This window comes from Emydura macquarii, unplaced genomic scaffold (assembly GCF_026122565.2).
Source record: "Emydura macquarii macquarii isolate MOO-44397 ecotype Brisbane River unplaced genomic scaffold, CSIRO-AGI_Emac_v2 contig_1045, whole genome shotgun sequence".
Taxonomy (NCBI): domain Eukaryota; kingdom Metazoa; phylum Chordata; order Testudines; family Chelidae; genus Emydura; species Emydura macquarii.
Window position 1 is genome coordinate 13808906 of NW_027131182.1, and position 27761 is coordinate 13836666.

At 38.4% G+C, this 27761-nt stretch overlaps 1 protein-coding gene and 1 long non-coding RNA gene across 9 annotated transcripts in view; one reads left to right on the top strand and one right to left on the bottom strand.

Annotated features, from left to right (window-relative positions):
* Positions 1-779: 779 nt before the first annotated feature.
* On the bottom strand, positions 780-7335 carry LOC137151213 (uncharacterized). 3 transcript variants are annotated; one of them, XR_010919214.1, is made up of 4 exons: positions 6449-7335; positions 6122-6356; positions 1095-4057; positions 780-831 (listed from the first exon to the last, which is right to left on the bottom strand). It is a non-coding gene; the product is annotated as an uncharacterized lncRNA (long non-coding RNA). The 3 variants fall into 3 exon arrangements; XR_010919213.1 differs by lacking the exon at positions 780-831 and having other exon boundaries at positions 859-4057; positions 6449-6607; positions 6827-7302; XR_010919212.1 differs by lacking the exon at positions 780-831 and having other exon boundaries at positions 859-4057; positions 6449-7298.
* NIPBL (NIPBL cohesin loading factor) overlaps positions 7306-27761 on the top strand; it is a 281327-nt gene continuing 260871 nt past the window's right edge. For all 6 annotated transcript variants that reach the window (XM_067545538.1, XM_067545537.1, XM_067545539.1 and 3 more), the window contains exon 1: positions 7306-7830. The gene's annotated coding sequence lies outside the window, so the exon portion shown is untranslated. The remainder of the gene's footprint in view (positions 7831-27761) is intronic.

The window sequence follows — 27761 nt, forward strand, 5'->3', positions numbered from 1 at the left end:
CTTCAGCCTCCAGTGTTATCAATCCAGAACCTTTTATGATCTTACATTCACATGCGCACAGAAATAGCACTTAAGAAAAAGACTCCAGTGTGATTTTGCAATCAATCAGAGAGAAACGTGTATGCAGACGCTCCTCTATTAGATTATCAATGCTGTAACTTGTTGCTTACCACTTATGCTGTTGCTAAAACTTGCTGGTCTTTTTTTGTTTTAGGATTTGTGAAGAAAAATATATTTATTTTTTTCTACTTATAATTTTTTCTAAAAATAGTTAATGAAATAAAAAAAGCTACACAAACTTCTCACAATATATTAGCCATTTGCTACCTACCCTTAACTATACTTGAAACAGGAAAGATATATTTCTCAACCTAAAAGTTAACTACAGTATCACAACAACCGGGACAATTAGATATATCTATTTACTATTATAGATATACTGAAGTGAGGAATTGTTTCTTTCCTGAAATTGCAAATGAAGATTTCTCTCTTTCATTTCAGGCATTTTGGCAACCCCCGTTATAATTTTTTTTTTTTAAATTAACTTTTGAAGTGTTGGACAAATTATATCAAGTCACGTGAAGAGCAACAGTCTCAAGGAAGTCTGATAGTAGACATCTCTGAAATTATTTTTTGGAAGAGGCCAAAGCTGAGAGAGACAGGGTAAGAAAAATATTCAGCATGGAGGGATATAAGCACAGTAGTGTAAGGAAACTTGCATTTTTGCTGTCCTGTTTGTTGGATAAATAAGAACTTCAGTCTCCAGCCACAAACATGTCTGCCAAACTGAAATAATTTCCTTTTCCCCTTTAAATAAGCCTTGCCAGATTCCTAGGATTACAAAGGCAACAAAATAAAAACATGCAAACTCCACCTTTAATATAGCAAAATGACATATGAAAGCACACAGTAAGCCAGCCTCAACATTGGAATTGTACAGCTGATAGAGGAACATTTAAAAATGTAGACTTTAATTCACATAAATATCCAAACCTATAGAAACCCCTATCACTGGGCCCTACAACTCTCATTTCCATACAATCCTCCTCCCATCTTCATCAAGTCTTATGACAGACACTTACCACCCCACTCACCTCCCAATAACCATCTTTCTCCTTCATTTGCTGGTGAAGAGAACTGGTGATCAGCTCCACCATTTGATATATTTGGCAAGCATGTGCATGCCCCTCCCTCCATCTTTTGGAGCAATCTCTCCCTCCACTCCTTCTGTCTTTCACACCAACATAAGCAAACAAGTCAAATTATGCTGTTGGGGTCCTGCTGAGACCAAGGAGTAGGGTTTAGTGAAACAGGGAACCTTAAGAAGTATCATGTGGCTAACCAGGTGATGAAACCCACCATCCCAATTCAAAATTCAAATGCACTATGAAAAGCTGCCCTTAAATTGTTGTTGAGACCCAGATAGTGAAAAAAGTCATATACAAATACTTATGTGACAAACTTTGTACAAAACACTGCATTGTTATAGAATGCTAAATAAATTCAAAGGAGCAAAAACTGAGTATTTTCATTTGCACAACACGTAGTCTAGTCTACACAGCTCTAGTTGTGATGTTCCTTAGTCCAACAATTAACTGCACTAGCTCTGAGAATGGTATGTTAGGTACTTTTACAGACAAGCTAAAAACAAAGTTGCCACAAAGAACTTGCAACCTAAATATAATCTTTTGAACCTAGGTGAGAAAAAAAAAATCTGGTAAAGGAATGATTGCGTTAAAATATTTTAGCTGCAATAGTCTATAGATATTTAACATTTTTCCTTGAAGCAGTATCAAGTAACAGTTCTGTATCAGTTCATAATTTTCTATGACTGCTTTTTCTGTAAAGAAAACAAATGTGACTATTATAAAACCTAAGTTTTGACTAAATGTGCTCTCCAGTTGATCTTTTTACTAATACAATATCTCTTAGTTGATTTACTTAGCATTATTCAAACACAAATACCCTTCACTGTATTGTTTTAGCCATAACTGACATGGCACATAAGTTCATTTCAAGCACTATCTTTTATACCCATCTCTCCTCACTAAGGCAATACAACACATTCTCCACTTCCATAAACAAGTCTTTTCTGGAGCCAAATCGGCCAGAAGAGCAGTAAAATAGTTGGTTTTAAGGAAAACCTCTTCAAGTTGATAGCTCCTTGAAGAGAGACTGGTAGAACTTTGGATTCTGAAGGATCTTTGCCAGTTATCAGTGAGAAGGGACAGTAAACTGAAAAGAGAGCGATTAGGGGCTTTTTTGTGCCTAAGTGTCTACCTTTGGGAGCAGCTAAGGAGGAAACACTCCAAAAATGCTTGGGAAAACACAGTCTAATGACAAAGATGAATAATGCCTGAGGAAATGCAAGAAAAAACAAGTGCTTTGAACAGAAGAGAGACAGCATTAACTAACCTAATGGAAACTGGAACTTGAGCCTGGAGCAAAACACAAGATAATGAAATATAATGCTGGAAATGAAGGGGAATATGAATGAAAGTACAGAAAAACACTGAGAAACTTGAAGAAATACATAAAATGGCTGTTATAGGGGATATAATATGGAATGGATGATTGTCAGGATAAAGAATCACAGGAACCATAGAGTATTTATCATAATATGATCAGTTCAGTCACTTAAACTCTTTGTAGATGATTAGGAGATATAGGTCATGCCATGGTGCTATTTAAAAAGATAATTTCCCCTAAAATTACAGTAATATATCATATGTGACCAATTATTTTAATTATCTTTGGATAGATAATGTACAGGCAAAGATACATATATACATATTGAGTCTCCTCAGACCAAGGACAGTCTTCTTATGTTTATACACAATGGACCCAATCTTGGGTAGGGCTGCTAAGCTATTCCTTTCCTGGGGTGGGGTGTAGTAGGACTGATCTTGTGACACCTGGATATCTAAAGGTTAGAGTCTACTCCTAATAGGATTATTTGGAAATAACTCTAAACTGAAACTCCTGGAGTTTTGTAGCTTTTTATGTTTTTTTCTCCTGTAGGATGGCACAATTTGGCTCTCTATAATTATAGATGGCTTGAACATTTCACACAAAAAGGAAAAGTCTTTCTTAATACAGTTGTATTAATGCAAGTTACTAACATGAATCTTAGGGTTTCTGCACTGAAAAAATAAAGGTTCTGTTATTACCTTACAAGGAAAAGAAAAAAAGAAACACTGTGCTATGTTATCTGAATTTTCTGCTGCTTGATTATACATACCAAGGAACTAGTATAAGGTAACTTGCAATGAAATAGAATTTTACACTCAATTCCTATATCAGAGAAAATAAATGGTCACTGTCAAATTGTAAACCTGCAAAGCATAACACAGTTAGCTGTACACATATCTTATTCCCCAAGCTACAGTCTACTTTGCCTGTTTGTTTGTTTTTTTATCTGCATTACTGAAGGCTTCACCTGACCTTAAGGTTATTTACTTCTCAAGATGAATATTCCCCAATGAATTAATTATATGGTGCAATTATTTGTGCCTGTGGATAAAAGTCAATGCAATGAGCATTACTTTATATTTACATTCTTGGCAGATAACATTCATCATTGCCTCCCTCCTACTCACTACTGTAACTCAGCCTTAATACCAAAATCCTCAATAACTTTGATATACTGAGAACACTAGTTTAGCTACACTGCATTCTATCCATAGAACATATATACAATGAATTCCCAAAATTGTGCACAAAAGTTTTTTAAAATTGCCAGCAAGTTTTATTTATGTATTTTTTAAATATAACAATTTTGTAAAGGCTTTTTATTTATGCAGCTACATCAAAGACCTTCCTTTAAAAAATTCTATCCAAAAAGAAATATTATATATATATATATATATATATGACTGGCTGACCATTAAATATAAATAATAATAATGAGTTGCCCAATGTCACCCAGCAGGCTAGTGGCACAGCTAGGAATAGAATCCAGGTCTCCTGAGTCCCACTCTGGTGTTCTATCCACTACTAGAGTACACCATGCAGTACTTAAAATGAGGGAAAGCTTGAATGCATGTTACTTCAGATCCTGTAAAAACAAATAAAATAAATATGCATTATAATTTTTCCATTAATTCTACCAAATAATCAGAAAAATAAAAAAGTGTGCATATTTAGAAGGATAATAATGTTCCAAACATTTTAGATTTACAGTGATGATATCCATACATTTGTCATTTAGAGGAAAATAAATAGTCTTAATTGCTTCCCTTTGATCTCAACAGAAGCTGAATGAGTCCCTAAAACCTTTACAGACTTATCACTGTGCATAAAACTATATATCCAAACCTGCAATTCACTTTTGTTGTAATATGTTGTTTTTATAACTTCCATTACACCATAATCTCTCTTCCTCCTGGACATCATGTATATAACATGATGAATCTATGTATAATATTTTTTTCTGTAGAAGTATATGACCCAATACTGTAGTTTGATCCTTATGGTTGGATCCATGTGTATGGGTGGCGGGTATAAGAGTCTTGAGTATGCAAAGCCTCCGCAAACAGATACTGCCAGAAACTCCTGCTCCACCTCTTCGCCCCGCTCCCACTCAGGCCCCTCCCCAGAGGCTTCCTGGTCTACCACTTGCATCTCTTCGCCCTCTCCCCTGAGGCCCCTTCCTGCCTGTGGCAGGCGCCTTTTTGCCCCCACCCTGCCTGCCACTTGCACCTTTTTACCCTCTCCCCAAAGAGGTGTAAGTGGCAGGTGGATGGGTGGGGGTTTCAGGGGAGGGGGCCAAGAGATGCAAGTGGTGGGTATGGTAGACCTCATGGGAGGAGTCAAAGAGGAGCAAGTGGTGGGATCTTGGGGGAGTGGGCCTGGGGCAAAGCAGGGGTGGAGCATGGGCAGGGCCTCCGGGGAGGGGGTGGAGCAGGGACAGGGCCACAGTCCCAACATCCATGCCCCTCACCAAGCCCGAGCATCCCCAAAGACAGAACTCATGTGCTGTCCATGCCTATGCAGAGCCCAATAAGAAAATGGGCCACAGAAATCTACTTATGTTGATTTGACTGCAGGACCAGGACCTTACTTTATTACTATAATAACTTTTATATCTAATTGCTTCTAGATAAGTAAAATATATTTAGTTTTTACTTAAGGAGCTTAATTTTACAGTAATTCTGCATTTATCATGTCATAACAATAGTTTCCAAAACAACCACTGCCTCTAATCATTTAATTACTTTTCTGTGGCAGATCTAATGTAATAAAAATGAACATTTTCCCAAGTATTACTGCCTAATTTAATTAAACAGGGTTGATAAGAAATCAGAAAGGGGTCACTCTAACTCTTAATCAAAGATTCTGACTGAAATTCAATAGATTAATAGGTGTATGTTATTACCATGACATTTATATTGAATAGTCACATTTTATATTAGTTAGAAGAGACATGACACTGAAAAAAAGGTTGTTGCACTTGTATTTACAGAGAAGCATTTTACTATTCCATCCTACAGATGGAGGTCAGACTAGATGATCAAAATGTTTCCTTCTGGCCTTATACTCTATTAATTGATTTATCGGATACTGCATAGTGTTGATAAATTATCACAATCACGTAGAGACCCAAAAATTGAATCCAGTTAATTAATAATAAAAATAATAAATTACAGTAGTTTCAGGTAGGTAATACACCTGGTTCTGAAAAGTTTTGTGTTTTACCATTGCATTTTCCTGTCACTTCCTCTCCACTCCTTCCCCTCTCCTGTTACTCTATGAACAATCCACAAAAAGAAGAGGAATAACTGATGAAAGCCCAGATTCTGCAGATATATATGTGCTTAAAATTACATGATGCATAAGAATTTGCAGGATCAGGGCCTCAATGGTTATTTGTAACAACTGCAGGTAACACATTTCAGACAAAAGTGTGGTTTAAGTTGATTTTGTCTCTTAAATTTATATATACAGACATTTATTCACATGAAATTAGTATCTTCAATACTAAATTACAAAACCCCTTCTGCCTTCACCCAAAAATATGTAAAGTTTTTTAAAACCTTATATTCCACTCTGACACTATGAACTAGATAGTATTCTATTTGAGAGCAAGAGCCACGTTTTAAAAACTGTGGTGGAGACATACCTGGTATTATTCAAGCAATCATCACATACAGCCAGGGAAGATCCAGTTGCATTGGATGTAGAAGCAATGTCATGATCGGGAAGGCATTTCTCCCATGTGTAAACTATGTCCATCCAGAGCTGAAAGGGTGCACTCCACGACATTTACAAGTGCTTACTGTCCAACTCAAGCAAGAAAGTCTCCCACTGACATCAACTGGAGTCTTCCCTGAGTAAGGACTGCAAGATGGGAACCTCTGTAGTGAGTAAAAAAGGAGGCGGTTAACCCAGCATATATGAACGACACTTCATACTATCCTGTGATAGGATCACATACGAACTATTTTACCTGAAGGGAAAATAGAAGCGCTTTTTTGACGAGGACTGTGCCTTTGCCAAAGAGACCTTCACAACACATAATTATCCTGGGAAAATATGGCAATCATTTCAATTTCCAGCCAAGGAGCCATCATTTCAACAGCAGTCTCTCCGCATTTGCTCAAGAAGGCTGTTTTTAAAAATCAATCGTTAGGTTACCATGCCCATCTAGAAATCACTCGACCCAGCAACGTTTTAGCATCCTATGTTTCAAATCGACAACAGCATCTTAATACGCACGTGGACAAGAACAACAATAAAATAAGGTCCAGTAAGTGTCCCAGGTCTGCCAAATTGCAGTCATCCGGGAGAAGAAGATAGCCTCCTTTTGGGATTTATTTTAATGCACCTTTTCAAGTCTCTCTTGCAGGGAAGGATTTTGCAGTCATTTAAAGTCGTCCGTCCCATCATCATTAAAAGAAAATCTTCTTTCAAATAGTCCCTTCTTCACAGATCGCAGACTCCCTTCCACTTAGCGCAGGCCTAAATGCAATCTCCAGGCTCATTCATCTAGATGAGAAGGGGAAAAGAAAGAAACTCCGAGGCAGCGGCAGATGAAGGGTGGAGAAGGGGAAAGACACAGACGGAGAGGGACATCAGCTGTGGCAGCCGAGAGACGAAGCGAGGCAGAGGAGAGGGAGCCGCTCCAGCTGCTCTGTGTGTGTGTGTGTGTGTGTTGCAAGCAGCAGGGAGGAGAGCCGAGCGGAGCAGTGGCAGTGGCGGTGGCGGCGGAAGCAGGGCTGGCTGGCTGAGTGAGCGAGGAGGAGGCAAGCAGCAGCAGCGACGGCAGCGGGAAGGGGGAGGCTGTTGGTGTTTGGCGCCGGTGGAGGGAGTCATTCCTGCAGCTGCACTTCCGGTCGGCATTTTGTTCTGAGAGGGAGAGAGAGACACACAGGATCCTTCCCCCTCCTTCTCCCCCCCCCGGTACCGACTCACCGTGCCCAAGCTACTCCCCCTCCCCCCCCCGCATACACTCGCACGCACAGAGAGAGAGCTCGAGAGAGAGAGCGGCGGTGGCGGTGGGCCAGTGGCAGCGGCCCCCCGGGTCGGTGTGTGTCTCGGAACCGGTTCTGCCCGGCCCGTGTTGATGTTGTGAAGCAGGCTCAGGGGGAAGGGATTTGTCTCGGCCGCTCACCCCCCGGCTCTACATGTTCGCTGCACTGAGGAGGAGACGGAAGAGGAGCCAGCCCCCCTCCCGGCCCGGATTATTGTTGTTATATTATCTCCCCTCCTCCTCCTGCTCCGCGGCGGCGGCGGCCCAGCAGCGGCGGCGGCTCCTCTGAGGAGGGAGGGGGGTGGATTCCTCTCCCCCTCTCTCGGATTCTCGTTGGATTCAGACGCCGATTTGCTCAGGTAATTCCCCCTCCTTGTTTCCCCTTCCCCTCCCTGCCCTCTCTAGCAGCGGGCCTGGCTTCCCAGCTCAGGCGGCCCAGCTCTGCCGTGAGCAGAGGGGATTAACTGTTACCCGGGTAGAGGGGAGTGAGGGGTGGCCGGAGGTCTTCCTTGCACAACCCCCTTCCTCCTCTGTTGGGTTTGGCGGAAGAGATTGGTTCTTCCCGGGCTGCCGGGAGGCCCAGGCCCGGCGGAGGGCGCAGGCCCGCCGGCCAGCGCCTTCACTCCAGCTCGGGGATTAGAGAGGCGAAGCGGCTTCTCAGTGACAGGCCTCAACCCGGAGAGCAGCAGCAGGAGGAAACAATACAATTAACAGTAAATGTGCAATGATCCCTTGCCATATTTACAACTTCACTAGGACGGAAGCGGGGAGAGGTCCCAGCGCAGCCAGCCCAGAGTCCCCTGAACCGGGAGAGAGCAGTGTGAAGAGCAGGAAGAAACAAATATTTCCATTATACCCAGAAACAAATATACCTATTATCCTCACCACTAGCTCTTCTTAAATAAACTCCAATTTGAACATTCAAAAGTTAATAATACACATAAATTTGTGTTTAAAAGATTGAGCCCTAAAATATATAGCAATTGACTCCTGCTGTAATCACTACTTTTATTTATAGAATACAACTAGTCCTTATTAAATGATTGACACAACATGAACACCTGCAGACTCCAGGAAATATACATGGAGTATCATGTCAGTTATCCATATAGACTCTAGTTTATATACTATGTATATTTCATGAATAAGTAATATAGAAAAAATCCTGTTTTATGCTTTCTAATAACTTGTCAATAAATAGGGTAGGGGTCCTGCATTGAGCGATTAATTTCAGGGACATTTCAGGGATCAGGGTAAAGCTGGGATCTTACCCTAACAATTTGGGACTTAAGTTTAATTAAAATAAAAGTGCCATCCTTTTCTTGACAGGACAGATCATTTTGAGGTCCTGGGATTGTTATTGGCTGTTTGTGTCCATGATGTTTGACTGTGTAATTAGGTGTCATTTTAACAGGTCAAAACAGGTCAAAAGTGTCTGTAAATGACTTGCAATAAGTGTCAGTTGTTTAAAAAAATAAAGTTTGTTCATAGTAAAGTACTCTACTTGAACTAACATTTAGTGGAGTTCAAAATGTTGAAAATCTGGGTAAATTTAAAGTAACTGCTGTTAACCAGTATAATACTTCCAATAAAACTGCATCGTTGGGGAAAATTTATTCTGATCAGGCTGCTTTGATACTAAAGTTTCATATGGAATATCGAAAGGACATTTTTAAGTGGTTAAAATGTAGCAATATTGCACAATACACTTTCACTATTTTGTAGTAGGTTTTCTTCTTGTTAAGGGAGATCTCTTGTAACATTGTGGCTAATGTGTCTATCAAAGTAACTTTTTGTTGTTTTGTGTTCAGGGTCTTCCTTCCTAAACCTTGCTATCTTGCCTCTCAGTGCCCCGATACATGTTTAAAAAATTGAGGTTAATATAGCTGTCACGTAGAAGGCGTGTTTTTAATGCTGTAAATCCATGTAGTAGTCAGTAGCGTGTCCGTGATTTGTATTGGTCAGGGAGCAGTTTGAATTTTAAAAAGCCTGAAGATCCTGCTGAGCCCCAATCCCGGCCTCCCTCCCTCCCACTAATCTCCCATTCCTGTCTTTGTGCTGCCTGGTCCTGTGAGACACTGTTTGCAACAGGGCCTCAGGCCTACATGCGTGGAGAGGAACCATTTACAATTTGATAAAGCAGCTTTTATTTTTAAACTTTATGAATTGCAGAGGGAGCTGCAAGTTGTCTCTAATTGTCCTGTCTCTGTGTGTAATTGAATCGTTGTTTTCTTTTGGGCATAGAGTGTGTGGAGGCCGAGCATAGCTCTAGTTTACAGGAAAGAAAGGACTGTGCAAAAATAGTTGTTGTACTTGGGTAGTTTTCATCATCAGGAAGCGACATTGGCCCTAGGGTTTCTCTCGTCATTGGTTTAAAACAGGTCTCTGGAACAAGCAAAAATTAGTTTCGGTTAAATGAATGTCAATGAACTTGTTTGAATTACACACTTTAATGTCAGTAATTTAAATTAAATAAGGCAATTGACTTTAAACATGCAGATATGAGTAAGAATTGAGCTGCTATACAGTTCTTGTCAAGTTTATCTCTTCTGATACTGTTTACTGCTTGTTTTTTAATATAAAAGCCATACATATTTCTGGATAAAATTCATTTATATGAAAAATGAAAAACATGTTTATAAACAAACTGTAAATTGCGGACTGTATTCGTGATTCTTTTTTTATCTTAGGGTCATCATGGGCTACTTGGTGATATGTTTTCTCAAACTCAAATATTTGAACATCTGGAAATCTAAAAGTATTTAGCTTCTCTCAGTAAAGTGTGCAAAGTAAGCTTTAGTTAACATTTTAAAAATGAAGTTTTAAAAATTATGGAAAACCAGAAGTGTTTAACTTTCATGTCAATTTTTCCCCAAGCATAGGGGACTGTACTGGTCCTCCATTTGTCAGAACAGCTAGGTGTGCAGGAAGAAAATTTCTTAGAAAATGGGAACAATACAGTTATTTAAGTAAACTATGTTAAGAACGTAACTTAACAATCAAACAGAAGTGATTTTTTATTTAATAGTATTAAAATAATTTTAAATGTGTTACTTGTAATTGAAAGAGAATGGAGAGAAATATTTTTCAGTTTATTTTATACATTTGACATTGTTGTAGTTCGTTTCCTATGTATAGTCAGTTTGTTCCTCCTCCTGCTTGTGTGGGTTTTTTACACAATGTAATTCCCACAAAAATTGGCATGATGACTCAGGGGGAGGTGTATTTCCTGAAGTTGCCTTTCAACTTTTTTTTAAAATTACTTGGGTTTCAGGATGAAGGTATATCTTTAACTTAAAACATTGTTGCCTTTTAAAGATGCTTCAAACTTCAATACTCTTCTCTTTTTTGTGAAAGTAAAACAGAACTACAGAATCAAAAATCTACCAGTACAGTCAGTTTTAAGCCCCGATCCTGCAATTGAATACATGGGGTGACTCTTGCACCCATGTGGAGCCCAGTTGATTTTGTTGGCACACTGGACACAATATCTGGCTGAATCTAACTGCAGGATCAAGGCCTTAGATTCTAATTTCTTTGGGCCAGGGACTGTATTTTTGTAAGGTTTGTTTTATGATTAGGACAATGTAGCCTCAACACTGATTGGGTCTCTGGATACTATGACAAATATATATATATAATACTTTGAAGAGTAATAGGTGAAAGAGATTTCAGTAAAATAAGGAAATAGTTTGAGATAGGGATTGAAATAAGGTGTCTTATTGCAGTTTTCAGTATCTTAAGCTATTAAATGTGATGCTTTATATATAGGCCCTATATTAGAATAGCTATTTTGTTTCTTGAAATGTGATATCACACCAAAAAAAAAAAACCCTGTTACATTTAATGAGAGAAAGAACTGACCATTTTAATTTTGTACTGCCTATTTTGAATTTTGCTTTTAGCATTTCTTAGAAAATTTGCTCTTCAGGTTAGCTTTTAATTTGAATGATCAGATAATCATAAAAGTCCAATTACATGGAGACATCTACAAGTCTATTGTTGATATGGATTCTCTATGAGAAAACACTGCGTAAAAGATGACCTTTTTTTATCACAGAAAAATCCTTTTAAAAAGGTAATTATTAAAAGCTTGTACTGAGGATTTACTGGTCCATTTATTTACATTTTCATCTTTTTATTTCCTTTACAGTTATAGGCAGCATTTGCTTTAAGGGACAAATCTATACCTCCACCCCAAGTGGTGCAAAGAGCTCTCTTATGTAGAAATTGGTGCAGGTCTCCTTCACAAGGGTGAGAGAGTTGGGGGTGTAGAACTTGAGGTGGTTTGGCATAGGTTATGCAGAACCTACAGCTGTCTTATTGCCTGCCCATATATCCACCACCGGAAACTCCAGTAGCAGCGGAGAGGATTTTGGTCTAAATAAACATATAAAATTAAAAAGCACTTCAGCTGAATTGAATATAATTATTGATAGTGCACAGAGATAGAACTTGAAGATGACAATTTAGTTGAGACAAACTAGGAAAAAAAAGAACAATTCTTCAATATTCATGTCTGCCAATGTAAACTTGAAAGATTTTAATACAAAGTCTTTTTTGTCTTCAATAAAAGAAGATCAAGAAATTCATCATATTGCTATTGGTTGTTGTTTCTCAGTGATACAACTTTTCACCTTGATAGCACTCTTTCATCCATAGGTCTCAAAGTGCTTTACAAAATAGTATTGCAAAGCATTGTTGTGAAACTTTTTATTCAAACTTTAGTCCATATATATATACATATCAAATACAAAAATTGTTAAAAGAAAAGTAAGAGTGCAAAGTAAAGGACTCACAAATTAGGAAGTGCCAAAATTAAAATCACAAATGCAACCTTAATGTAGCGCTCTTGTGTATATGCAATATGATACTGTCTTTAGCTACATTATCACATAGTGCTAGTTTCCACAGGACCCAGGCCTCATTCAGTGTCCATGATGGACAGTGCTAACTGACCAGCTACCTATTCCTAATTTCTTCTTCTCATCATTATCATTCAGTGTGTGGCCCTATACGTTATTTACAGCACACCATCCAAATTCTGCACTGAACACAGAATTATTAATTCTTTAATTCTTCTAATTAATTATTAATTCATGGGCTTTCTATAGTGCTTACCATTGAAGTATTTGGGTGCTTCACAAATCTGAAAGAATTTATCCTCATTACATATCCGTGAGGTATTATGGTATTATTATTTGTCTTGCCTCAGTGCAGTCATACAGACTAGATGACCTATCAAGGTCCCTTCAGCCCAATATTTCTATGCTTCTATGGTTATCCCCATTTTACAGATGGGGAACTGAAACACAGAGAGATTAAGGTCAAAATTGTAAAAAGTGTCCATAAACGTTGGATGTCCAAATTATGATGCATAGGGCCTGATTTTTCTGAGTACTTTAGTATTTTTATAGTACTTATTATTTTCAAAGCATAGCTCCCTTTGACTTTATTTGCACCTGTGAGTGCTCAGTACTTCTGCAAATCAGGTTCAGGGTTTCCCAATGTTGGGCACCCAAAAAGTGAGAAACACCCAGTTAGTGGCCACCTATGAAAATTTTGGTTTAAGTGACTTGCCCAGTATCCCATAGGAACTCTGTGACAGAAAGAGGGATGGAATCCAGTTCTTCAGGCTGGCATACTGCCTTAACGGTGAGACTGTCCTTTCAGTTTCTACAGTTCACCTCATTAACTACAAACCTTTCACCTTCTGCAGCAAATGAGGCTAAGATCATATAGACTACAACTTCATTTACTATACAACCCTAATTCATTCCCTGAGCATCATCTATCATGTGCACTGAATGAGGCAGAATCCTATGGAGGGAAAATGTATGTAATCATGTAATTACTGTGTCATACTGCACAAGGGGGTCAAATAGCAGTTGCATTGACAACCTTAATTCTGGCATTTACTAACATCCAATACTTGGCTTTGCAATCTCAATTTTCCTCTTGCATGGTTTTTGTATGTAGTTTAGGTTTTTAAAATAGCAAACTTTAAAAAAACAAATTCCATCATGTGGAACTGTATTAATCCTTCTTATTAGGGTCACTGGTAGGGTTGGTGTTCTTAGATCTACAGGATAGACTTTTACCACTTGAGCTAACAGAGTAACAGGTAGCAGTAGGAGGCTGTTACCTTCTGTTGACCAGTGCATATTTTTGCTGGTGGGTTTTATAGCTATTTGCTAGGCAGCAGAGGAATGCTGGGTGTCAGAAATTCTGGATTACATTCTAAGATTCAAAGGGGTAGTGTCCTTTAATGGTTACAAACCCTTGTAACCCCACCCCTCCCTGTATTCCTCACTCCCCTGCATTTGAGTTGGGTGGATTCTCCCGTATACTGTCTGTATGCCATAGGCCAAGTGGAGCACTGAGAGCACAGGAAAGGCTCTTGGTGCTGGGTGCCAGAGCAGGCCCGACAGCTAAGAGGAGCAACTGAAGGAAAAGACATGTTTAGTCTCTGCACTGCTAAGCTGGAGCATGCCCAGTGCAAACTGAGTGTTTAGAGAATTTTGATGCCAGACTCTTAACAAAATTCTAATGAGCATATGCAAACTATTTTTCAGAGATGATAACTCAGCCAAATTTGGGAGGCTTTTTATAGGGACAGCAAAGAAATACTTTTCTGACTTCAGGATGATCCCCTGCCGAATGTCAAGACCCTGTTTCGAAGCATGGAAGTGCTATAGCTTCTTAGTGATATGGTTGCAAGGATTGTTATTTTTAATATTGAGAACATATTTTTCTCACCTCATTTTCAGTAACAGTTGAACCATTTTTGCTAAAACTTAAAAAAAAAAAATTAGCTTGAGGCATGCACCTGGTATGAAAAATTTCAGCTCAGATGATTAAAGTTTGATAAAGTTATAAGAGAACTGAAAACATGGTGTTTAAACTAAGCTGTTACTTCTGCCTCTGATTATACCCAGACACTTAATTCTGGCCTTTCCTACTTTCTGGGTGCTTGATTTTGCAACCTTTAATAATTTTTAATGTAGTTGTGTATAATATAAAATAATTATGATTTCATACACAAGTGGTTGAATGTTGATTTTACTATATTTTGGTAGCTTGTTCGGATATTGGTGATTTGAAAACATTAACAATATGTATATATAATATATACTTTTGTCTGCGTGAATAAAATGTTCTCGAGTACTGCCTAGGGATGTATAATATCGTTTAACTAAACAAACGTTTAAACAATAAATTCTATAATTTAAACGTTTAAATGATATAATATTTTACATCCCTATCTCCACTATGTGGTGTGCTTGCCTGGTGAGTGGCACCGGCCTCAGGCCCAGGGCTGGGGGGGAGGACACTGGGACTTGAGAGCTGCACCACCCGGACACATGGGGGAGGGAGACATGGGAGTCTCCAAGGTGCATGTGGCTGCTGCTTCTCTGCCTTGGAGTTCTCCCCTGGGGGAGCTGGCTATGCAGGGGGTGGTCACTGTTCGGCCAGCGCTGCAAGACACACACTGGATATGGGGGTTGCGGAGATGGTCTCTGCCCTGCCTGGGCCACGCTCCGGTAGCTGGGGTGGGCTTTGTCTGGTGAGGTGGATACCGGGGGCAGGAGGAGATGGCGCTGTGGCCGCGCCAACTGGAGCGGGGAGGTGCCTCTGTTTTGGCTTCCCAGTTACACTTTACCCAACTTTGTTCCGGGTGTGCAAGGCCTGCCAGCCCACAGGAAGAGGCAATAAGGCAACTCCACGCACTGCCAGCCCCCCACTGTGCTCCTGGCCCTGCCCCAGAACTGCGGAGACCCCCTATGCCTGCCCAACTCCCCAGACCCTTCATCCGGGCACACCTGAGTTGCTGCTTAAGCTGGCACCGGTGCCAAACCCCTGAGTTTCCAGGGCTCTCCCCCACATGCCCTAGTCCTAGCCCCCCACCCATCATCCCTCTCTGCAACACCCCGTCCCCACTCACTCCCCACATGCACAGCCCCCCATGCAGTGAATGGTTAAACGGTCAACACAGTTTGTAAATGGTAAGATTACTCTTAGTATAGAGTGGAGGTCATTAACTAAAATTTTGTTTAGCTTGCCACACAGCTTGCTTCAAGTTATCATGATATGTAGCAAGCTAAACAAAATTTTAGTTATGACCTCCACTTTATACTAAGAGTCTGGTCCTGCCAACTTTCTCATGTGAGAAGCCTGTTGAAGTCAGTGGGGATACTTGTGAATAAAGACTAGTCACATAAGTAAGGTTTTGCAGAAGTGGGCCCTTAATCTGCACTCTGAGAGTATCCAGTTAAAAATGTCTGGAGCCTGATCGGTAATAAAATGCTGTGTGCTGAAATTAGCTATTTTAAATTTAATGACAAAGAAATTGTGTCACTGTTATAATTAATTATAAGCAGTACATGCTATAGTTTGTTTTTAATACTTTCAAACATTGCTGCTCAAACAAGGCACTGTAATATAGCAAGAGAAACAGTTTAGTTTTCACATAATTAATCTTCAGACTGCAATTTGGAAAAATATTTAAAAAATAATTATATATCACGTATTGCCATTGTGTCGTTAGTAACATTGAATACAAAAATTTAAAAACATGAATTGTCTATTAAAATAAACATGTTAAATAAATATTATACCTGCCATAAATACTTTTTCCAGACTTAAACTAAGCATACAGTGTCATGGACCTAAATAAGTTTTTAACCTTTCTTGGCAAGTGATTAGCCATAAGATGGAGATTCTGTAATGAGGTCTATGTGGATGGAGCGTCTATGTCTTCATGGAAATCCACCGAAGCCGGAGGTCATCTGCTTGGACTTAATTGTTGGATCTGGGCCTAAATTTGGAAAGGAGAACAAATGGCTTCTACATTAAAATTTAAAATAAAATTTAAACATTTTTTAAGTGATCACATGTGGAATAATTAGCTTTCAGGAGTGTTAAGTACGTATTTCATTAAATACCTATTTAAATAACACTGTTGAAAGAATTCTGTTGGCTGAATATGCATTTTTAAAAAATGTTAATGAATAAAATATTCTATTCTTTTTAATATTAATGTCTTTAAATGGGCATAATTAGGCTGCTTTAACAAAAATGATGAAAAGTGCTGTTCTAATACCATTATTTTGTGGTTAGTAAAAATTAGGAGTATAAGTGTGCTTTCATTTTGAAAAGTGACCCTGTAAAAAATGGCGTGAGTGATCCATGTTTGTGTGTCAACGGTTTCCAGCTCAGACATGCTCAATTTTCAAATTAAAAAAAAAAAAGCATTCTGATTTCAAATGCTGCAGATTTAGCCTGGGTTCTGATAGCCAAGCTAGATTCTCTCTCTCATATGCATTATCATGATTGATAAAGATTCTGCGGGGCATATTAGATTCTCAGTTTCACCCACGTGGCTTCATTCTCAGATAATGCACTTAGGGATGTTTGTGAAAACCCATTGCTTTCAGTGGGTTTACACAGGTGTAAGTGTTTGGAACAAATACATCAACAGAGTTGTTTATTAAAAGGGAACAGAATCCGCTACACAGTTTTAGCTGTGTTAGCTCAGCAAGACCAACATGATTAAAATGCAGTAAAACATTTAGTCATCACATTCAAGTGTTAAAATTTTGAATACAGAAAGGAACAGATCTGTTAAGTAAGAAGGTTCCTTTTTTTTAAATGTAGTTACTTTACAGACTAGAGAGACCCACACCATTAAGGCCAATATGATCTTTAACTTGTCTGTGCTATTTATACAACAATATTGTTAAGAATGGGGTATCATCGTTAACTTTCTTTTGCCATAATCATTGTTTTAAAAAAAAATTGTTACACTTTAGGGAAGTACTTTTTTCTCAGATTTAAGTCATGTCTTTCCATGTGTCATTGTAGGCTGATAAAAGGTAAAGGTAGCTTCCTGAAGGTTGGAATTTCTTTAGTATAATTTTCTGAGTACAAGTAGTTCATTAAATTTACTAATTTTAATGTTGAAGTGTTAAAGGTGAAAGACAGTATAGTGGTATGTTATTTTTACTGTATTTCTTTAGTAAATCAATCTAATAAGTAACTTATAGTTGCAAGAAATCTTACGTTCACCTCTGGAAAAGGTTTTAAATATTATAGGGGATATATACTTTCATTACTTGTGCATTGAAAAGAATAGTAACTTACTGTAATATTTGCCTCAAAATCTTGCCAAAAACCCAAAATCACCCACTTAATATTATGCCATACAAATTCACAGCACAAAAATGGTCCCGTGCAGAAGATTTGCATTCTCTAAAGGAGGAGGTGTGGTTTGAAGAAACAAGAGTAGTCCCCAGAAAAGCTGAAGTACTTAATAATGAGAGCCTGAAAAATATAAATGAATGTAGAAAACTATAGGATAGTGCTGTTCTGTATAGTGTTAAGTTGCTATGATCAGAAATTTCTGTGGCAAAATATCTTAGTGATTGCCAAAGCACATAAGCAGTGATGTGTGCAACCTGTTGCCTAGGGGGTTGCTTGTGTCCCTGTAGGTTCTTAATTGTGGTCCTCTTTGCCAACTGGGTTAAAGGAAAAAAAATATTATTAACTGAAATGTGGTTGCTGGGTCATGTCCTGTGATTTTGTATAATCATTATGGGAAGGAGGTAGCGGGCACCACCTCCCACTGCTGTCCCAGGAACAGCTCTAATGTGATCCTCTCACCTGTTGCAGTACAGGAGTGGAAAGAGAGTAGCTCAGCCTGCTGTGTTACTGGAGAGCAGGCTAGGAGTACAGCTGGCTCTGCCTCAGCCTAGATAAGTGCTTAACACATCTTACCATTTACATAGCTACCCATGGCAGCTCTCAAAAGGGGAATAAGAAGAGATGCTAAGAACCAGCAATCACTCAATGCTGCTTGAGTCTCTGTTCAAGCCTTAGTGCAGCTTAAAGCACCAAGTCTGGGGGCTGCTCCAAATTGCACTATCTCAGCTGGCTGTGGTCCCCAAAGGACTATGTGCCAAATATCCTGGCCATTTTTTCTTCAGCCTCCAACATGCCCCCTGTGCCAGGGTCTGCTGAGAGGTATGTGTAGGAGCAGTCTATACTAGCTGTTTGCACATTGGGGTTCCTGCATAGTAGAAGAATTCCAGCAGGGCGCTAGCAGGTGGCTTCTGCTTCCTTTTCACTGCCTGAGCAGCACAGGACTGACAGTTTGCCCCCAAAATATCCCTATGACCTTTGTGAAATAACATTAGGCCCGAAGGTTGACAAGATTGAACACCACTGATACAGGCATTGTCTGTAAAAGGTGGGTGTACATGTCTTTCATCTCAGATCAGGAGGGATGCAATAAAGTTTTTTTGCGTGTTTCTGTGCCCTGTTGCTGTCCTTTACAGATGCTGCCATATATGAAGTGGTGCAGTGCTCTGTACCTTTCCCCATGTGGTATGCATTTTTTTTGTTCTTCAGTGGATGTTTGACATCATGGCCACTGTCAGTTATTTCAAAATATAGTTTTTCTCCCAATTGCATGATATATGTCTAAGGTCCATCTTTTTAGTATGTTTTTGAAGCATGTCACTTTTATACACCTTTTTAAACACAAAATGGAGAATGTCCCCTAGTTAAGAACAGAGCAGTAGAATTGTTGTAGAATATTTGTTCCCAAATTACTTACATCATATAATATTGAATATTATATCTTTCACAATCTGGTTATGCTGCAACACTAATTGGTAGGAAAAAAAGGACGAATCTTCTCTCAAGAATTCATACTTTAAGTTTTGAAGTTAAGAAAATACTATGTTTCAAGCTCTCAGATTAGTTCTACATACTTGGAAATAAAATTAATATACAATTATTGAACCAAGATTAATAATCAAATCATTACACTTTCTTTGGAAAGGATAAATTACTGTTACACCATTTGTGTAGCTGTAATTTTCAGCTTTTCTTTTATAAACTTGTGCTTGTTTGTAAAAGTTTACTTTTAACTAAAACGTGGCATAGACATCTTTACAAATTTTATATTTGTAGAAGTTCAAACAAAAAAGTTTGATACTTTCTCATGCTTTCATAATTAAACATTTCTGAAAGCTCTTGGTCCTTGACGTAGGCTAGCTGTTTTGCCTTAAACATGCATGTGAAGTACATTTACATCATGTGTTAAAAGTTGTTGTGCGTGTGGGGTAACTTTCATTTCCTTTAAGTAGAAAAGAACTTGTAAAATCCTATGGAGTCACTTATTCTTCTACGAAGTGGCAAAGAGTAGCATGAAAAAGAAACAAAAAAGAAATCTAAATTAAATAATTACAGTTCATTCAAATTAGTACCTGCTGAAAATTTGAAAGTCTCTTGCGCTTGCTTTCTGGTTTATTCTTTTTCAGAGTAATTAAGATATGTAATATATTGAGTCATTTATTCTGCAGTATATTTGGTGACTTTTTTTTACTTGCATGGTGACACTTGATTATTCCGTTTGCTTTTGTAGCAGAAGGACTTGGCTCATGTTCACTGTGGCCTCAGCTAGAACAGTGGTGCTTTCTAGATCCTGTGATAAAAACGCGTGTTATAAATGTCTGACTGTAATAAGGGCCAAAACAAGCTCCCTTTTCCATGAGTATAAGGTATGGGATGATGTGAATTACTCTGCACAAGCTCCCTGCGCAGCAACACACAAGTGGGATAGGAGGAGCATCTCTGGATTGGGCTGGGGCAGGGCTGGGCAGATTTTCTATGTCAGTCTTCCTAGACTGACCCTGTGGGCTGAAGTAGCCTTCATGGAGCAGTTTTTTGGCATTGGGGGAGAGGATTTCTTCTCCATTTGCCATGTGCTGACCTGGCCTAGCTACTCAGTCTGGGTAGTGGTACGGTGTCTCTAGTCCTACATCTTTATTCTTCTGGTTGTATTTTAGAATGTAAAATAGATTTTTATAGCTGTATTTATAGAATGCACTTCATACTTTGTATTTAATGCAGCAAATAAAATACCCTAAATGTTTGCATTTAACTAGTTAAAATTGCAACCCAATAAAAGCAAGCAAATTCACAAATATGTGAAAGGTGCAATATGCTCATTTTTATACTTAGAGAATCCCTTAATTATTTTTAAATGTTTCAGTATTTAACTTATGGCCAATATTTTAACATTCAAGATTATAGGACTTGTTTGTATAAAATACAATATAAAAAGTAATGCTGATCTACTGATTGGGGGAGGTCCCGGATGATTGGAAAAAGGCAAATACAATGCTCATCTTCAAAAAAGGGAAGGAGGAGGATCTGGGGAACTACAGATCAGTCAGCCTCACCTGAGTCTGTGGAAAAAATCATGGAGCTAGTCCTCAAGGAATCCATCTTGAAGCACTTGGGGGAGAGGAGGGTGATCAGAAATAATCAGCATGGATTCACCATGGACAAGTCATGCCTGACCAACCTGATTGTCTTCTATGAAGAGGTGACTGGCTCTGTGGATGTGAGGAAAGTGATGGACATGATATACCTTGACTTTAGCAAAGCTTTTGATAGGTCTATCACAGTAGTAACTTTATCAGCAAGTTAAAGAAGCATGGGTTGGATGAATGGACTATAAGATGGATAGAAAGCTGGCTAGATCATCAGGCTCAGTGGGTAGTGATCAATGGCTTGATGTCTAGTTGGCACTGGTAACAAGTGGACTGCCCCATGGGCGAGTGCTGGGGCTGGTTTTGTTCAACATCTTCATTAATGTTGGACTAGATGACCTCTTGAGGTCCTTTCCAACCCTAATCTTCTATGATTCTAATGATTAGGGACAATGCAGTAATAAATCCATCCTTTCTTAGAGGATTTAGCTCTGTACTATATATCAGCTAAGTGTCTGTTGATCGAAAGCAAATCCAGTTCTTTACAGTGATACTTTGTCTATTGGGCACAAGGACTCAGAACAAGAGATCCACTGTCTTCATATCTTGCACACAATATGTACAATATAAGCCCACTAAATTAGATATATTAATTCTTCTAGGTTAATCCCAATATAAATGTAAACCACCCTAAGATGTTAACTGTACTGATATTTTAAGATTCTTTGACATGGCATGGCTTTGTCACATTTTCTGTTTCCTCTGGCATGCAGAAAAATTCACTACTCTAAAACTGTAGCAGGTCACTAACATTAACAATTTGAATACCATGAAAGCCAAACTTAAAGAACAGTATGTTAACCCAGCCAAGGATCTCTGTGTGTATATATATATCAGTATATTTCAGAAAGATGCAAACAATGACAAAAACAGTAACAATCTAGTCTCCCGATAAGGATCGTAAGTTGTCTGCAGTTAACTCCACTCTTGTTCTATTGGTGATACAATAGCTGGAATTTACCTTCATGACCATCATGCATTTATAATTTAAATGTACATTGGCTTTAATACAACACAATCCAGGACAAACTACTAGCATATAATCATCACAGGCTCTGTGCTTCATAAGATAGCTGGGATTTTGCGTGCATGTGTATTAAGGTTTACCACTATGTAGTTAACTTTATAACATAACCTGATGCAGATGTCATAACAAGTATAGTACTTGAGGTTCCATGTAACTTACTGCACAGTTTGTTTTAAAGTCAGAAGTGCTGTTACCTCGCTAAATGATTACTTTTCAACTCGCTTTTCCATGTATAAAATTTGGCCAACTACATTTTCTCATTTTGCTTTGATAGCTAAGCACTTCTCTACACAAGAAAGTTGCAACAGTATAATCTGAATTGGTTTTTAAGCTGATATTTGTTCACACAGAGTATTGTCCTCATTCAACATCTTAGCTAAGATCAATTAGGAACAGGTTTAACTAAACTGAAATAAGCTACTTTTACACTGGAATGTGTGTGTCCATATAACCTTTTGTACCATCTGAATTATCAGTTTAAATTCACATCTTAAATTATATTGGTGCAACTTTCTTATTTAGGCAAGCTTTTAATCATGTAGTATTGGGAAAAAAAATTTCCAGTATAATTTGGACTCACTTGTGGCTTTTAACCTCTAACCCACTTTAGGTAGCATAGAGCCATATTACATTAGGGCAACTTTTCCCAACCTTCTTGAGTGTACGGACCCCTTTTCAACCTCCAAACATTTTTGCGGACCACCACATGATACTGGTTTTATTTGAAATTGTACTTTCCTTAGTGAGGATGTTATTTTTCTTTTCCGTGGACCACCAGAGGTCTGCAGACCACAGGTTGGGAATCACTGCTATAGGGGAAGCTCATGGGAGAGAGGGGGAATGGATCTGTTGTTCTGTCTCTTAAGATTCGCTCTGTATTCTTGTGCATAAGAAGGGAGATTGGCTAGGAGTGCCTGTACCTCCGTTTTTGGTGGCTTGTGCATCAGGAGGTGCTAGATGGAGCAGTGACTGCAGTTGTGCCATGGAAAAAGTTGAAGAAGCCATTTTCACCATCCTCATCTTGCAAATCTACCATGGCCAGGCATAATCTGGCCCTTTATGATTAAATATGTCTGGTAGATAAATGGAAAAAATTCAGTGTCCTGATGTTTTTCCCTTAGCATTTTCAAAACTTCCACCCTGTATTTAACACATTGTAGTATAGTCTGGTTATGGGTAAAATGTTCAAAAGTGCTTAAATGAGTTAGGAGTCTAAATCCCATTGACTTTCAAAGTGCCTAAGTCACTTTTGAAAATGGCTCTTAAGCTTCTAAATCACTTAGGTTCTTTTGAACCTTTTACCATAGTTGTCTTTTTTCAGCTTTAAGGTAATTATACCACATTTAATATATTCAGTGTATTCTGAATGTTCAATGATAATGTAGCAGGCAACATTTTGTTGCACACCTTTTGCTGCAATATACATCTGATTTCTTTGGCTTTTGAAGAAGTAAGGGTTGACATGGGTGTGTGGTTTTTAATGGTCTGGCTGATTAGTTTGGTATAGTTTTAGGGATAGTGAATTTGATTTGGGTCCTATTTTGAAACTTTTATGGATCTTTTGTATGATGGTGTACAAGTATTTAAAGCTATTGTAAATTGAAATAAATAAAAAAGTGTGGCAGCTATCCAGGTGTGAGAACTACTAAAATGAGACAAAAGGCCCAAAAAATCTGCTAACCACACTCATATACACACTTCCCTCATGGCACATTTGCGTCACTCTTTTCAGAACCTCCTCCACAACATGAATGTTCCTAATGTGTTGTCTGTTCAGCTCATCAGATTTGAAAACGTATTTCTTATGGTCATAGTGTATAATTACACATGTCCAGGACTTGAAAAATCCAGTTGCCTTGAGTGAGCAGATTTACACTGTCAGCTTCTGCAGAATCTAATCTTTCATTAAAAAAGGTTTCTAGCACAAATGTGAGTTTCCAAATTTGAACAGTGTAAAATAATGCAGTGTCACCTTTCTGAGCCTGCAGACAGTTACTCCAATGCCTCTGCTGCTTGTAGCTGTACTATGCAGTAGCAGAGTGAAATTATTAAAACTTTCTACTACAAAAATCTTTCAAGGCCTAATAGGGGAATTGTGGCAGAATAGACAAGCTGCATTTTTATAACTATATTCTCTTAATTACTTGATGTCCAATTACTTGATATTGGAAGTTATGTTGCACTTAAATATGGCAATGTTAATGTAAGAAAAAATATATTTTCTTAATGTAAGGATCATTAATATAATTTTAATGGCTTATATTCAGTAAAAAACTTACAATTTTTCTCAGTTATCAACTCTGTTTGAAAAATAAGAGTTTAAATTGGGTTTGGATCATAATGACATCTCGTTTCCTCCTCATGTAAATTGCCAAATCATTACTTTGTTCATTTATGCTTGTGGTCCTGCACAGTAGCACTTTCTCCATGATACTGAAAGCAACAATTTGAAAGTTGCTAGAATTGTATGATTCTAGTTTGTTCCAAACCGTTTGTGCTCTCACAGTGGGAAAGAGCTAGCAGTGTATATGAGCACAGGCATGATCATCCTCTTCTGGGAACTATCAAATTGGAGAGGAGGGAAAACAGAAATGCCATTGGAAAAAAACCCAATAGTTGAATTGCCTCTTCCTCTAGTTTTGTTATTTACTTTATTAGGTGAGAATGCCATTTACGCTGCTGGAAAATGTGGCGTAACCACAGATACAAATTCAATTGAAGTCCTTACAAATAGTGTCCCAATTATAGTCTTATTTAATGCACATTTGTGATATGTTGAGTTAGGAGATCATTCAGATACTGATAAAAATGTTTTCACAAATTGAAGACATTTTTTTTTTAAAGCCTGTATGACAAGACAGATTCTAATAGGCACAAGTCTGTTAATTGAGCAAAACACTTAAATTTTAGAATCTGTGGCTGTCACTATCTCATATCCCCTTTCCATTTTACATCTTTTTCCTTTTCTTAAGCAATGTCTATGTGAATGAGAGGAGCAACTTTGTGCCTGTGTTCTCTTCGTCAGTTCTACAGCAACAGCTCAGACTCATCTAGAATTTTGTCATCTTCATTGGTTTAAAACTGCTGCTGCTGGGGAAGTGTTCCTATACAGACTCACAGTCATGATTGTCTGGATAGTTTCACTTCCTGCTTGCATCATCTGTGTGTGTGTGTGTCCGTCCGTCTGTGTATATAAAATGCAATGTGTGTTGAAAAATGCAGGAACTTCTCATGTTTGCAATCAAGGAAACAATTTATCATATATTCAGGCAAATATGTTTTTTGCAGAGTCTGACATGACAGTGACTTAAGACAGAAATGTCCCATGTGTATGTTAAAAAATAGCCTTCCAAAATGTTCCTAATTTAGGATGGCACTTTTTCTGTATTTTCTAAAAACTGAAGGGTCTCCATGTATTTTATATTTTAATTGGGAATGCTGGGGTAAAGAATGACTTCTATTTTTCTATGGAAGTTTCTCTCTTGAACATATATTTGTTAAACCACTGCAAGAGGTTGTATGAAACCCGGGCTGTAGCCACCAGCAACTAGATGGCACTTAGCTCTCCATCTCTTTCAAGTCAAATGTATAGTAGTACCATTTCCCAGTTTTTCCAAATGCCTGAATGAGATCAGCACATGCTTAAAGAGCAACTGGTTTAAGCTAACCCAGGATAAGATGGGAGAATGATACAAAAGAGAAGAGGGCTAAGCTCTTTAAATGTGTCCAACAACTTAAAATTATCAACAGAGGTCCCTCTGGTCGCCATAGGGGACTCCCCCTCTGAGTTCCCTTCCCCATCCCAATTGTCAAATCAGTGCACAGCCTGGGTCCCCCTGGTCCCCATACTGGTGCTGGATAACCCAGTCATTAGTTGTTAAAAATGCTACGTTCTACCTACAGCTGCTCAGGAGATCTACACCACATTCTGATGGATGCAGACTTAATCACTATTCCATCCATGCATTTTTTAATCTGTGGAGTTAATTATTGTGACAGTTTGGTATCTGGAAATGGAAACACATACTCTTAAAAAGTTTCAGCTCTTACAATGGCCTGCCTGCTAAGCATTGCATAAGCACAAGCATATCCCATTGGTTGAATTCCACATTAGGCCTCTGCTGGTTCCCCATTGAATGCCTGGTGAAAGTTTAAAGTACTTGATCACTTTGACCTCCAAAACCATCAGTTGGTATGTCTTAGGCTGTTTCACAGACCTCCTCTCTTTTCACAACAATGGCTTACTACCATCCACATTCTTGAGGAACAATGGAAGATGGATGACACAGTAGACCAGTGAAAGTGAGGGATGTCTTCCTTGGAGGTGTTCTTGGCTATAGAGTTCCCTTCCACAGGAGTTGAGAATATCACAAGTCTTACTGGTTTCAGGATGAAATGTGAAGCCTATTTCTTTCCCATGAAAAGTGCAGGTAGCATGCCTTCTTGCTGTTGTACATCAGCTTGTGTGTGAGACTTGATCCTGATTGAATTCTCTGGGTGCTACTGCAATAGAAAATTGCCTACCAGATTGTAGACAGAGAGATGGGGGGGTAGAACAAAATACCTGAGAACCTATGAATATACCTCCTAATGAATTTATGCAATTTTCTAGGGCTCTCCGGATCTTGGTACTAAGTGCCATAAACTCCAGGATAGACTGAAATAGCTTTATCAGGCCTGTTTAAGTGGAGTTCTCAGTTTCTTTAATGCTAACATGGTATGGTAAATAAGTATTCAGTTTTTAATAGGTTATGCTATTAATAGCCATCAAAATAATTAAAGGGCTTGTCTACATTACAGGTTATGTTGGTATATCTTACATTGCTCAGGGGTGTAAATGAGCCACCCCTTGAGCAACATAAGTTACACCAATCTAAGTGCTGGTGTGGACAGCGCTATGTCCTGCCGATATAGCTACCGCTTCTCACGGAGGTGGTTTTATTATGCTGACGGGAGAGCTCTCTCCTGTCAGCCTGGAGTGTTTTCACCAGATGCTGTAAAGCAGCACAGCTGCAGCACTTCTAGTGTAGACTAACCCAAAGTTACAGACACTGGGTTCAGTTCTTTTGATTTTGGCAGTTACTTCATTACAGGATTTCTAAGTCACTAAATCTTGCTTTAATACTGACATCACTCTTAAAAAATAGATATGTGGGGAACTTTTTCTTTGCTTGTGTGAGTTATGTTAAATGAAGGCAGGAGACTAATAGTACTATGCATTCTATAAACTTGTTTCTGCAGTTCTGCCCATGTACACACATTTGACTAGTAGTACCGTTTGCTATTCAGATCCCTAGGCCTATTGAGCAGACTCCCAACAGTGTCTAATTATACGGGTATTACAGAGATGTGGACAAAAGGTCTACCACTGTCTAGGATAAGACCACTGAACTCAACTTAATTTCTACAAGTTATTTGTTAAAAATGGAGTTATTAAACCATTTAGATTACATAGCAAATTTAGGAATAAGTGATTTATAATGTCTCTGAATGGGAGAGCCTTACACAAAGTAAAGGCATTCATGAGGCTTACACTTTTCCCTTTCTTATATCCATTTGGGCAAATGGAGCATGGGAAGATGACTTCTCTTTAGAATATATTTTAAACTAGAAATATAGATGAAACTTTTTGGTATATATTTAATTTTTTTTATTGTATTGTGTAAATTATGTAGACAAGTCTATTTTCCATATTCCCCTGGGTTTGATCTACTTTTGTCTGAATAAATTAAAATGGTGTTTGTTAAAAGGAGTTAAATGGGACTTCTAAAACCTCAACCCTGAGGATTGCACATTATGTTGCTATGCTTTCCCAAAGTTGCAAGAGGATTAGGGAAGGAAACTTTGAGAATTATCACACTGCTGTCATTGTGAGGAAAGATTACCTTAGCTCCTATGTTAGTGCATGATTCTCTCCTAT